The 14,723-nt window shown below is 43.6% G+C and overlaps 1 protein-coding gene across 5 annotated transcripts in view; it reads right to left on the minus strand.

Annotated features, from left to right (window-relative positions):
- sema4d (sema domain, immunoglobulin domain (Ig), transmembrane domain (TM) and short cytoplasmic domain, (semaphorin) 4D) overlaps positions 1 to 14,723 on the minus strand; it is a 123,380-nt gene that overhangs the window by 94,549 nt on the left and 14,108 nt on the right. The window contains exon 1 of one of the 5 annotated variants that reach the window (XM_084694095.1): positions 648 to 666. The exons of the other annotated variants lie outside the window; for them this stretch is intronic. The gene's annotated coding sequence lies outside the window, so the exon portion shown is untranslated. Of the gene's footprint in view, positions 1 to 647; positions 667 to 14,723 lie in introns of those variants that run through there. 5 annotated transcript variants of the gene reach the window in all.

Below are 14,723 nucleotides of genomic sequence, written 5' to 3' on the forward strand. Positions count from 1 at the left end.
AGTGTGGTATGGGAGCTGCACAGACAGGGACCGCAAGGCCCTACAAAGTGTGGTCCGTTCTGCTGAGTTCATCATCGGCAGGGAGCTCCCAGCCCTACAGGACACCTACGACACACGTTGCCTAAAGAAAGCCGGCAGGATTCTAAGAGACTATTCCCACCCATCCTTCAGTCTCTTTATCCCGTTGCCTTCTGGCAGGCGTTACTGCAGCATCCGGTCGCGCACACGCAGACTGGACAACAGTTTCTACCCAAGGGCCATCAGGCATCTGAAGGGACACTGATATGGACATTGATTTAATGCACACTAGTCACTTATACACTGTCACTTTCAGCTATGGTTGCACTATCAGTAACATTGCACTACTGTACCTCGCCACCAGGCTCTTGTATGGTCATTGACATAGTCACTGATCTGCAATTTTGCACTATTGTACTGTACTCCACTTGGGTTAGAATAGGTTATAGGGTTGAAATAGGTTTTATGTGCATTTAGGGTTAGTATAGTGTATTATTTATTGTTATCTGTAATTTAGGAAGTTTTAGTATTAGGGTTAGTATAGTCGATTATTTATTGCTATCTATATATTTAGGAAGTTTCACTTATTTAAGCTCAACATAGATGTAAATTATGTTCTGTGTACTTACATGTTATGTTATGCCAGGTGCTTGCGTTGTCTTGTCTTAAGAATTTCAGTGCCCAGTCTGACCTTGTGTTTTTCTGTGTTCCTGACAAATAAAAGACTTGAACTTGAACCGAAACTCTACTGTACTGTAGCAAGTGGTACGTGCCGGTGGAGCTAGTGGTACGTGTGGTAGCTAGTGGTACATGCCAGTGCCTCCGCTGGTACATGACAGTAGCTAGTGGTATGTGACAGCCTCCACTGGTACGCAAGTGTCTCGTGGCAGTTGCATTGGGTGTCTTGCAGCTTTTGTTTACTGTCGTGTAACTTTTCTTTTTTTCGGCCATTTTATAACAGGAGAACAGGCTATAAACTTAGATTTTTTTTAAATAGAAGTTACAATGTAAGTGCTAACAGACTCAAAATCATACTTTTGATGTCTCACTACAAGCTCACCATACAAAGTAGTCGATTTAGACATTATATATATATATATAGTGTAATGGTGTAAAGCAGACTTGTACACACGTAATGAATTAGTAACAAATTGTGTCCAGCGCCTACCATGGCTGCAGGTCCAGATGCTGCTTGTGTACCCCCCCGCCCCCCCCCCCACACACTCCCCGTTGTGTCTTTGTAAATGTTGTTGGGCTTATGTGCTGAGATTTTTGCCTGTTCCCACACTCTTCTCCTCTAGGAGCATTGTCTGGGGGTTGCCTTTTTCTCTCCTCCTCTCTCCTCATGTTATGCTGTAACCGAGAGCGTATAGCGTCCTGCTGAAGTGAACATTGAGAACGCCACATTGACTGCGAGTGATCAAGGCTGTAGTATAATATTGAGTTGAGCTAAAACATAGTCTTTTGGGTAGAGCTGAAGGGTCAGCAGTTAGATAACCAGTTTAAACTGGTCAAAGAGTAGCTAGCCATTGAGTCATTTTCGGTTTCAGGTAACTCAGGGTATTCTTTTGTTTGACAGTAATTGGGGGCATTGTAGATTCTAGGTCTAGGTTTAAAAGCTGCAGTCACCTGGAATCAGCTGAGAGCGTATAGCGTCCTGCTGAAGTGAACATTGAGACCGCCGCATTGACTGCGAGTGATCAAGGCTGAAGTACAGGGGTGGGTAACCTTTTTTCTGCAAATGAAATATGAATATTTATAAAATCATTCTGGGGCCGTACAGACTAACCCTTATCAACTTATCAAAATGTGCCTGCTATATTGTTTCAAACATTTAATTAACTCACCCCTAATGTGATGGCTGGAACTGCTTCTCTTTGTGAGGTTTGTGATGTTAGCTGGCACGGATGCAGCCTGCTTTGACTGGGGTGCAGTGAACATTTCTGGGGGGGGTATCGTGATTACGGAAAGGGATCGTATTATTTTTTATATTGCTACCATTTTTGAGACTGCTTATCAATCCGAGTGTTAATCAGGCACGGAGCCAGATGTTGTAAACATTTGGGGCTTAGGCCAAACCAACAACGTTTTCTGGGTTTGATTTGCTAGGAAGGAATTCCACACTTTATGAGAGCGTGCATAGCGCGCGAGCAAATTTTTTTGGTACATTGGTACGCAACGCTGCACGCCTCCACAGTCCTCTTACACATGTTAAAAAAGTGTTGCTGCCAACGAATAATGCAGCTAATAATATGGTTCCTGCAGTGCCATGGCGGGCCGGACCAAATGATGTTGGACCCCTACTGTAGTATAATATTGAGGTGAGCTAAAACTTAGTCTCTTGGGTAGAGCTGAAGGGTCAGCAGTGAGATAACCGGTTTAAAATGGTCAAAGAGTAGCTAGCCAGTGAGTCAGGGTATTCTTTTGTTTTACAGTAATTGAGGGTGTTGTACTGTGCATTAGCACATTTAAAGCGACTAGCACTGCAGAGGCAGCCTCGCCTGGCAGCCTCGCCTGTTAGCCTCGGTGCACAAAGACTCAGTCGAACAAAGACAGGGAGTCTACCTGCGGGAGTCCACCGAGGAAGGCCAACGGGGCCGGATCACCTCTTCTGATGAGTATCAACCTATCCATATTCATATTTATATTATATTCTACCTATAACTTATTCATAGCTCGCATGTGTTTCCTTAGCATTCCTGTTCATTACGCTACCCGTAGACTTAGTCTACTTCTATCCTTCACTACCTAACCAGATCTTCTCCACCTACCCTCTCTCTTTCTGTAGGGCTCTGGAACTGCCAATCTGCTGTGAACAAGGCAGACTTCATCCCGGCGTTTGCAACCCAGGCTAATCTTCATGCCCTTGCGCTGACAGAGACATGGATCTGCCCAGAGAACACTGCAACTCCAGCTGCTCTCTCTATCAACCACTCCTTCACTCACTCACTTCCTACCCCCTCACCCTCCATGACTGACCCAACTAAATGTCTAAACTCTTTCTCTCCCCTGTCCGAGCTCTCTGACCTCATTCTCTCTCATCGCCCCACCTCCTGTCCTCTTGATCCTGTCCCCTCCCCTCTCTTTCAAACCATCTTCCCTTCCATCATAACTGGTCTAACTAGTTACTGAAACGTTGGACGGAAGCTCAGGTCTAGCCATTAGTTGCTAACTTGATATCCACTTATTTAATTTTAGCTTCGTACTGTAGCCACGCAATTACAGTACATGACCTGGTCTTGGCTTCTTAAAAGGACGTTTTCCACGGATGCACAACTAATGGAGCTATCCAAATCAACATACCTTACAGCTTAATGTTAGTCTATCGAGTCCCAAGTCACTCGTAACTTGTTTACAGCATATGTAGGCTAGCTAGCTACCATATACCCAGTGCCTACAAAACATTTATGATTGATTTAGAATGTTTACAGTAGGCCTACTGTTTAAATTAAATATAATTTTATTGAAAGTGTCCCATTGTCGTTGCTATTTTAAAGGCAGCTTTTATAAAATGAGCATTGAATGAATGAGATGGTGCGAGATCTAGCTAGGCTAACAAATGTGAAGTTCACAGTGCTGTTTGTCCGTTGCATAGCAACAGCCACTGTTTACAGGGACTATTTTCTCTCGGCTACTGAAATGCGATACACAATGTTTGTTGTCTATAACTATTTTGTGCTGAAAGGCAGCTTACTATTTATTTACTATTCATAATTTCGCTGGCAACCGTATTATAAAAGCAATAAGGTACTCAAGGCAGTACTTTATCGCCAATAAAGTACGTGTTCATGGGTGTTGTTAGGCCCGACGTGCAGCGGAGGGCCGGCAAACCCTGGAACACGTACTTTATTGGCAATAAAGTACTGCCTCGAGTACCTTATTTAAGCAATAAGCCCTAACAGGCCGTGGTTTACGCTGATTTTAAACAGGTAAGGGGAGTTGTTAGGCACGACGCGAAGCGGAGTGCCAAAAACCCCCTTACCTGTTCTAAAATCAGCGTAAACAACGGACTCGCGGGGCTTATTGCTTTTCTAAAACTGTTACTACAATTATTTGATATGGTTTCATCAATAAAAATAATTAGAAACAAAATAGTTTAATAATAAACCGTCGTTCTTCCGCTACTACAAAGTCTAGTTCCTACATAAATCGTTGCTACGCAACAGCCAGATGGACATCTTTGCCGTCTTTTTCAATTTGAAATATTCGATGCGCAGTAATATGGAATGTTAAAGAATGTTATGAGGACAACCTGTGAGGTTATGCTGGATTTTACAACGGCATGGAACGCGATATAGCCAATCACAATCAAGGATGGGAACAACTAGTTTTAGAATGCTTAATTACGACACTTAGATGTCGCCGACACTTGATCACTTGGTTCAAGTAGCTAGCTGCAAAAAAAACACTGCTGGCAGTGGCAACCTGTTTGAATGGTTTTCATCGGGACAGACAGTAGCAGCATCTCGATTTACTGACATTTTCGGTATAGCCTACACATAATATCAACTGGTTACTGGTGTGTTGTACTATGTATATGCCTGATACTTTATTAACATTGATGTATTACATTAACTTATAACGCTAGGCAGCAATATTGTCAAGCAAAGTAAGAAATGGCTATGCTAGCTACCATAGCTCACACCAGCTCAATTTAAGACAAGAAAGGAGTTTGGTAAATAGAACAGAATATACAAGGCAACTAATTGCATTCAATTAAACATATTATTATGGAATATGTCCAGTGAGAGGGTCGTTTGTTTTTAGTGAGTGGACCTGAAATTCCTGCCGAGCGTCGACAGTTAGCTGGACGATAGGGGACCCCTTAATCTGCAATTCATTGTTGCTAGCTCTAATCAGATGTGCATTTAGAATAAAACAAGCTATATCTTACAATTAACTTGAAGTAAAGCTGGCTATATAACATTTGGGTGAGCGATTTTGCCTTGTCGAAAATGTGTGTTTCTCTGGGTCTTTAACAAACTATTACGCCATTCATGTTCAGTGTTACGAAGCAAGTTAGCTGGTAAAGTGATCAAATTACTGCATTATTTTAAAACTATTTTCAAAATCAGCTAACTTGATTTGTAACACTGAACAAGAATGGGGTTAAACGTTGCAAAATACAATGTTTGGGACTACAGGTCGCATATGACACACTTTACTTCTGCCTTCTTCGATTACACTAAAATGGAAGTCTATGGAAGTGTCCCAACTCTCTTTATATGGCTCTGGGTCTACCTAGTTTTAACTACCAAGCCTTTTAATCCGTGCTTACATAGTCTATAATGTCCCAGTGTTTTAAGAGAATATTAACTATAATTATATACATGTTTCTTTAACTATTTGTTCTAGTTCTATCAGAGTGAAAGTTGCTGTCCAGCATTAACTGTTAAGTCAGTGGCGTTGTTAGACATAAAATTGTACTGGGTGGGGCACAGGCCCCTATTCATATCCCTTCTTCCAAGCTTATTGCGCACAATGCACTATTAGGCTATAGAAACTAACTCGCTTAACCCACTATATAACAGTTCAGGGACGCAAGTTTGATATCAGCTTTGGCAGGGACATCTATAATGAATGCAAGCTTTGTGTTTTCGGTTTGTTACAACTCAAACTTTAGATTTCACTGGGGCACAGCAGATTTATACTGGGCATGTGCCGCTGTAAAAAGGGTCTAAGGATGCCACTGTGTTAAGTTATGTTTAATAAACGAATACAAAAAAAAACAAACACTGCTCCTAAATTTCTTTGTGTGCTCCTAAATGTTTTCATTTTGGAGCACATGTACTCCTTGGTGAAAACATTAGCGTAGAGCCCTGAAGAGTGATACTATATTGATAAAAAGTCATAGTGAATGCTTGATAAGTAGACTATAATACAGTAACTAAACAAATAAATAATAAGGCTAAGTGAAATTTTCAGCGGGCGAGCATTACACTTGTATCATAGTACCACCAAGAAATAAAAACTACTTTCACCCTTGCCTCTACTCAAAAATCACTCCCTTAACTCTGCCGTCCTTGGATATCACTGTTACCCTTCTTCTCTAAAACAACTGAACGTGCTGTATCCAACCGTCTAACTTTCTCTCTCAGAACAACCTGCTTGACCCCAACCAATCGGGTTTCAAGACCAGCCACTCCACAGAGACTGCCCTCCTTTCAGTCACCACTGCCCTCCAGTCTGCCAGAGCGGCTTCAAGGTCATCCGTCATCATCTACTGTGCCTTTCTGCAGCGTTTGATACGGTTAACCACCAGATCCTGCTCTACAGACTTTCTGAGATTTGCATCACTGGCACTGCACTCCAGTGGATCTCATCCTACCTGTCGGGACAATCCTACCAGGTCTCCTGGGGAGGCAAACTGTCAGACCCTTGCCAGCTCTCCACTGATGTCCCACAGGGCTCCGTCCTTGGACCCCTCCTCTTCTCTCTGTACACCACCTCACTTGGACCAATCATCACCTCCCATGGCTTCTCCTACTACTGCTACGCTGACGACACGCAGCTGTACCTGTCGTTCCCCCCGACCGATCCGGGGATCTCAGCTAAGATTGAGGCCTGCCTTGCAGACATCTCTGCCTGGATGACCGAGCACCACCTCCAGCTGAACCTCGCCAAAACAGAACTTCTCATCATCCCGGCCAAACCCTCCATCTCCCACGACATCTCAATCACCCTGGGATCTGCAACGGTGACCCCCTCATCCTCTGCCAGGAACCTTGGGGTTACCATGGATGATGAGCTCTCCCTCACGGCCCACATTGCTGCGGTCTGCCGGTTGTGTAGATTCACCCTCCACAACTTCCGGAAGATCAGGAGATACCTGTCTGAGCACTCCACCCAGCTGCTTGTCCAAGCACTTGTCCTCTCCAAGTTAGACAACTGCAACTCGCTGCTCGCCAGTCTCCCAGCATGCTCAACCCGCCCTCTTTAGAGGATTCAGAATGCAGCGGCCCGCCTGGTCTACAATCTACCCAGACGCTCCCACGTTACCCCGCTCCTCATCTCACTCCATTGGCTACCCATCACGGCCCGCATCAGATTCAAGACCCTGGTACTGACCTTCCGAGCAGTGAACGGGACTGCACCCGACTACATCAAGTCTCTCCTGCAGCCTTACACCCCCACCCGCCACCTACGGTCTTCTTCAGACAACCGCCTGGTGGTCCCACTGCTCAAGACCGCCCGGTCCCAACACAAGCACTTCTCCTGCCTGGCCCCCCAGTGGTGGAATCAACTCCCCACCTCCATCAGAGACACAGACTGTCTCTCCACCTTCAAGAGAAGGCTCAAGACACACTTGTTCCAGGAGTACAACGGTACTTAGGAATGGTCTGCTGAACCCAAAGCTAGTTTCCTCAAGGATCACAAGGACTTTTGCTAAGAGACTGTTGCTCTTGTTGGTTAGTGGTAGCTGATTTAAATTGTTGTATTCTATTTTTAGTTAATCTTATTAGGGTTCCTCCGGTAGGAGGGAACCTATTGTTTTTGTTAGTATTCTTCTTATTATTTTTCTTTCCTGCTAAATGGCTCAATAGCTCAAAAAGTCCTGGGGCCTCATGTATAAACGTTGCGTACGCACAAAAAGCTTGCGTGCGCTGGTAACTTTTGAGCAGACGTGAGAATGTGCGGACCGTACGCAAAGTCTTGTCTGGCTCTGTAACATGGCGAATTCTAACTGAAAAGTGCCGACACTCACCAAACATTACAAAATAAAGTTTCCACTAGTACATTTATGACGTTGACTATTCGAAAAACATTAAAATAAAAGTTTGATCATTAATGTGGATAATCACATCAAAATGCCAAAACCCAAAACGGGAAATGCTATCTCGCCTTCTGTTTATACCGCCACCACTTAATAACTTCTGTTAAACTTGAGGCTGTCAAACAAACTACAAAATCACTCAGGAAATGCATGTCACGCTAACCCTATAGCTGCCATGCTGTTACGATGTGCCACCACTCGTTTCTTCATTTAAAGTTTTATATCAAACCATTTCTTCTTAACTTCTGCAATGGTCCGGTTCTCTGAACCCACAGCATTGATGGCCCTATAATAATAATGATAATTTTATTTGTAATGCACTTTACATTTTCTAAATCTCAAAGTGCTGCAGGTTAAAAACAAGAAAGGGCGCAAATAGTGACAATTTTCCACTCTGCCGACTTTTTTGTTTGTTACTAATACCTGATGACAGGCCGCCAAACAGGACACATTTTCTCGCCTCCACCTCTGTTGTCAGAACCTCGATCTCACAGTCCCCGTATTTCTTCGAATAAACGCAGCGGCGTTTAACGTTCATTTTTGGTCCGGCGTTTTTTCGAGGAAGGCATTTATTCGAAGAAATACGGTAATTCAGACCAAGAAATGACATCAGGAGCGCATTTATAGTCCATCTGCATATTAATTTAGGGGAGGAGGCAAGGTGGGGTCAGTGGCTCGTTTTCGTGCGGTCAATCTCACGTTGATTGTGATTTATAAAGGAAAGGTGCGCAGGACCTGGCGTACGACCGGTTTTCTACATGTGAATATTTCTGTGCGTAGGTACTTTTCGAGTTTTGGCCGTACGCCATCTTCTGGTATGAAAACCGCGCAATCCTTTATACATGAGGCCCCTGGACCCGATTTTTTCCAATTTGGCCCAATGATACAATAGGTCACTCATTACTCCCAGACAGCTAGTGGCCCATGTACGCCCATAGGTGGCGCTATAAAACACACCCAAAGTCTACGTGATTTCCCCAGCGCCCCATTACTCCAAAATGCCTGAAAATTGGTGTACCTTGTTTCTCATGGGGAACAAAAAAGCCTCAAGAACCCACAACGTCCGCCACGATAGCTTTTGCTGTACAGTCCAAATTTGGTACAACCTTCAAAACCCTTCTTCTCATGAACCATAGATCCAATCGACTTGAAATGTGTTGCAGATGTGTATATTACATGTTTTTGTAAATAGTCAAATTGAATAAGAAATGCAATACAAAATGGCTGAAAGGGGTGTATTTATGTAAATGTCCACATTGCCTCAATATCTTTGTGTCAATAAATCGAACGTCACAAAGTTCATAATTTTACAGTTTTACAGTCAATTCTTCATCTAAAAAGTTGAGCAGGGCAGCTTTCAAGAGATATGGAAATTCTGCTTTTAGCCAGCTTCTCCGATTATTTTTCTTATTTGTTTAAACTGGAAATCTGAGTGAGACTGCATCCCCGTTACACTGTTTTGACGTTAGCCTCAGTCAGACTCGCTCACTGGCAGTGTGCTTAATGTTGTATTTCACTCCATACTACACCAGAAACATCAGGGCTGCCTAATGTCAGGACTGCCTTATGTAGATACGAGCCTGATGAAGATAGCCAACATATCGGAGCTGAAATATGAATTGTAAAAACTTACAACAATGGCGGTCAAAGGATTCTGTTCTCTTGTTGGTCACGGCAACCCCGCCCCCGCCGCAAGCGGTTCTTAATACGGACCAATCACAGCCAAGGGGTATCCGTAAAATGACGGATGGACAGGTGGAGAGTCAGGCAAATCAGGAGGTGCACGCAGAGCTTTGCGAGGGGCTCGGAGAGGACACGGAGAGGGAGTTCCTTGTGCGTGTGCGTAAAAAAGCAGAAGTATAAATCGGCCTTAATGCCACTGCATTTCACAGTCAAAACTGTAGTTTATGTCAAGTGTAGATGTAAAAAGTTTCGTTTTTACAACTGACATGGATCTTTTCTTCACTTTTACAGGTCTGGAGGGTCATGCTCAACAGAGTTCAACAGAGGATGCTGAGAGAAAAACAGATCTCTTGCTGGACTAACCCCCTCTAGCTGGACAGCTTTTCTTCAGCCCTGACCCCAGGACAGCTTCATCCAGCTGGCCTGCCCTGACTGCCTACCTGCAGGCCCTGCTTGCCCCTGCCTTCCAACCCTCCAGAGACAGTCGCCCCACAGACACAGTAGCTGTGCAGACTGCTTTTTTGAGGACATTGATGAAAAAGGACAAACCAGCATTTTTTACTAAATGTTTAATCCTTTCCATGTCACAGCATGCCAAACTCCTGACTTTTAGTGTCAAGTAATGAAACCAGTTCAAGTTATAGACTTTTGACCTGAATCCAATGATTAGTCATCTGAATAAAAAACACTCTAGAGAAGTACTGCTTCTTGGATGATTTGTGCTCCGCATCAGTTCATCTCACACATTTGCCTTTGTTTCCATGGTATTCATGGAATTGCTAGTTTCTGCTCCACCATTGTGTAATAAAAAATAATTAAGGACAGCAATTCCATTTTTGTGTTATCTTTTCACATTACACACATTTAGTCAATGTTCTTAAACTCATTTTACCATACTGTTCATATTGAACAGACATCAGTGTTTGGGAAGATAACTGTATATTTCCACTTTTGATTTGTATTTCCATCGCAAATTTGGTCTTTAATTTCAATTGGAAGTGGTATTAAAAGGTCTTAAAAAGTCTTATAAGGTGCAGACATTAAGTTAAACATAGTTATGCCTTAAGAGTAGAGTAAAAAATAGAGACTAAGTGTGTAAATGGATGTTGAAACTCAGTTCTTTGAGTTGGTGCATGTCAGTTTAGGCAAAGGTTGTATTTTAAACCTCTTGGTTTAAAAGGAATTCAGATTTGATTGGAACTCTCTATTTTATGCATTTATAGTTGGATTTGATATTTAACAGCCATTTAATTCATTAAGCAAGTTGTTTAACTCAAACAACCATAACACAGTACATATGGTATACAAAGCTGCAGTCAGATTTGGCAAAATTGTTAGCTTGGATGTTATCTTGACATATACATGGGGTCTTGATGATGCGCACGCAACTTCAAGGCAGAAAGACGCGTTCCATTTCAGGAGACTCTGAGACCATAGCGCGTCACTAGCATCTCGTCATATCATGCAGTCCGAGCACAGCTAGATCATCAACAGAGAATGTCTAATATAGAGAGAACTGCCACTCTCGGGAAACTTCCGGGTTCTGAACTGGTTGAAGTTCCATCTGAGGGCCCTAACGAGCGAGTGCAGAATGAATGGAGGTCTATGGAGTGGTACCCCTCTAAATCCACTTTTCTGAGGATATAATTTTTTGTCGTAATGTGAATTCTGAATTCGAAAGGGGAGGCAAAAAAAATACACACTGCTGGCTATTAGATTGTTTTAAAGTCGCCTTTCTGTTCTAAAAAGCTTTTGAAAATGTCATTAATGTCATACACATCGTACTACCAGAGCTACTGCTTTACGGCAAGCTCTGGTCACTTACTTTTTTCTCTCAGGGCATCGACAACACAGCTGACAGGTTAGGCTCTCCCTGTCAATACACATTGTAGAAATTGGCTTGCTACTGTTGTTGCTAATGTTGCTAATGCTCTGACATTCTGGTTCTGCTTCGGATGCCATCAACCGGGGGCTCTGGTCGTATCAGTCCAAGGCTCTCCTTAAACAGGCTCTGTCATCAGCGTCAGCGCTCTTGGGTACCCAGCATGCAGTGCGGCATGTCAAAAAACACGTTGTTGCGTTCGTTCAGTTAGATGTTTGTAATATTGTTTGTTAGTTAAAATAATCTTGGTCACCGTGAGAGTGCATGTTGTGTGGTTTAATGGGAAGTGAGAGTCGGCGATTGTACATTATTACTTGCAAGGAATTGGTCATGGGCTGTGGCATAGACCTATTGCCAATGAGGCTACTCTTGATTGTTAATCGACTGTGGGTCTGGAAAGCTGTTTTCAAGCCATCTTTGAGAAATTCTGGAAACCGTTTTGCGATCAATGTGTGTTGCTTGTGGGAGGCAATTTTTGGTCGACATCTAAACCTCATGCGCCGCTACAGCATTTCTGCTTTGGCGTGACTTGCGCTGGGAGGGAGGTAAATGGCATGGATTGGGATTGTGTGCGGGCAGGTGTGTTTTATATAGGGTGAAATGGAATGAGAAATGTAATACAAAATGTCTGAAAGGGGTGTATTTATGTAAATGTACACATTGCCACAATATCTTTGTGTCAATAAATCAAATATCATATTGACTATTGACTAAATCAAATATCATAAAGAATGAATGTTGTCATATCAAGTGAATCATCTCTTACTGAGAAATAAGTTATCACATATTGGCGACGAGGATACTGGATGGAGGAGGAAAGTGCCTGATTAAAGTTGGATGCGTCGGGATGGCCGCAGGTGGCAAATGTTAGGAACGTTGGAAGTGGACTGGAGGTAACGAGCAATAAAAAAAAAATTGCTAGGATGATGATAGGCACCCTGTCAACTTTTGATGCAAAAGAGCAGAATTGGGAAGAGTACTGCGAGGTTATCGATCAGTTTTTTCAAGCTAATGCGATCAAGGATGGAGGGAAACAGAGGGCTATGTAATCAGCGTGGTTGGTCCAGGCAGGGCCAGATTAAGACAATGGGCCCCGGGCCTCGTCACCAGGGGGGCCTCAGGTTGCCTGATGTCGAGTGAGTCAACGGCACCGCGCATAAAATTAGAAAAATTCAGAGTGAAAACAAAAATAATGTTCGAAAATGTCCGGTCAAGGAAAGCAGAGAGTGTGGCCAAAATCCGCGATGGGACTAAACTCGAATAGCTTCGGCGACTTTTTATAGAACAAAATCGTTGTCAATCAAAAGGAGATGCAGTCTTTCGACACACCCTCCAATCATCAAGCAGAAGCCCAGCGTCCAGGCCAGCCCACTCCTCCATTCGCTCCCAGAGACGCTGAGCGTCCAGAGAAGAATAAAATGGAAGGGAAAAAGATGCCCGGCGGAACTGAAAAAGACAGGTAAAAAAAGAAAGATCTTTCACTTCATAAATCTAGGTTTGTGCAAGGGTGGGAACAATGTTTTCTCAAAAGCCCTGAATCTTTCAGGTAAACATTTGGGTTGTAATTTCCAGGAAAATATAGCTAAGAATATAACTCCAACGTAATGTTCATATTAGGCTAGGCTACATAAAGCTAAAAAAAAACGATTTTGCACTGAAATTAATGTACAAATTTCCGCTCGCGCGCCATGCGCACTCGCATTAATGTGAAGTTCCGATTTCACCTCACATCAAAACCTCACTAGGTAGGCTATTAGGTTGGGTTAAGCACCAAATGTAAATCAGTTTTTTGATATTTTAGGGGAAGCTGAGCTTCCCTTGCAGTCTTAAAGAAATCGCCACTGCACACAACACTTTGTCTGCTTATGAGTTTCATTTTCACTTTCTCTCAGCCTACTACCTTGAACGGACCACCTACATAAACACATTCCCGTATTCAACGGCGGCGTCATTATTTCGATCAGCGTAACCGGTGTAGTGCAAGCGTAGGGTTCAGGTTCGGTGGGAAAAAAATTAAGGTTCGGCCGAAACCGAATCCTGGATTCGGTGCATCCCTAGTCAATAGAGCATGACATACTGCGCCAACTTCTTTCTTTTCTTTCTATTCTTCTCTACTTTGAAGAGCTCATTGATGAGTTTGCATTGAGAAAGAACAGAAAACGAACCTTTTAATATCACTGATGTGATGATGGTGAGTCACATGTTTAAACTGATTATATTTATAGAGTGGCTCTGTGGACTTTAAAGCACTGATGTGTCAGTGCACCTGGCGTGGGTTTGTGTGCGTGTCATGATGTGCGTTGGGGCGATATAGGGGCCTTATCCTGGTAATTAGCCCCAGGCCTCAAAATGTCTTAATCCGGCCCTGGGTCCAGGAACGTACAAGCTCATGAGAAACCTGGTGAGTCCAGATAAGCCATCTGCGAAAACATTTGATTAATTAAAACAAATAATGAAAGAGCACTTAAATCCAAAATCAAGCGGAGCTGGTTCATGCAGGGGGACGCGAGACATAGTGCCTCATTAGCAGCTCGTCACATCAAGCAGTAGGGACACACCTTCATAGCAGGGAGGGCTATTTAAACAGGATATTGCTGCACTCTGCTTTGCTAGTGCGACACAGGTTGGTTTCTGTTTAATCGGCTGTTTCTTGTGTCAAACGCTGTGACCGATTGATCTGGTTCCTGGGTGGCGTGAACAGATGTGTCTTTGGGTAAGGATGTTAATTGGCGGATTCCGCTGTGTGGAGCTGAATCTTTGGGAACACTTTGTCTGATGTGGGAATGTGGGCGTGATTCGGCGGGACAACGTGGGATGTGTCTGTTATGCGAGTAGCGCAGCGTTTCCGCAGGGTCTACCCTGTATATCTATGTGGTCATTGACTCTAGCCTGGTCCGAGTTGGATCTGGAGTGGTTAGCCCCGCATTGCTGGGCTTGGTAAGTTGGCGTGTTCTGGTGCAGGTGTTTCTCCTGTTCTACTGGGCTGTGCTCTCGGCCGTGCATTGTTTGTTTTGGGGATGTCTCGTTGTTATGGTATTGACCTAGCACTAAAGCTCTCTTGGAAGTCGCTTTGGGTAAGTGTCTGCTACATGAATGAATGTTAATGTAATGCAAGGGTTTTTATCATAAAACCAGATCAAACTTTAAGGTTGGGTAAATGTCTGCTCAATGTCACTTGTGTGCTTTAGTTACTGCAAATGTCTTCTCAGGAGCCCGACGTGTCACTAGGGCTAGCAAGGATCCGGCAGGGGTATCTGTGGTTGGTCTGCGTTTCCTTTAGTCGGTGGCACAGCTACATATCTGAGGCGGTGGCAGCTGCTGGTCTTTAAATAGTCCTTGGGCAAGGCACTTCACCCTACTTGCCTC

Source organism: Hypomesus nipponensis, chromosome 27, assembly GCF_054491055.1.
Source record: "Hypomesus nipponensis isolate SF chromosome 27, ASM5449105v1, whole genome shotgun sequence".
NCBI lineage: Eukaryota > Metazoa > Chordata > Actinopteri > Osmeriformes > Osmeridae > Hypomesus > Hypomesus nipponensis.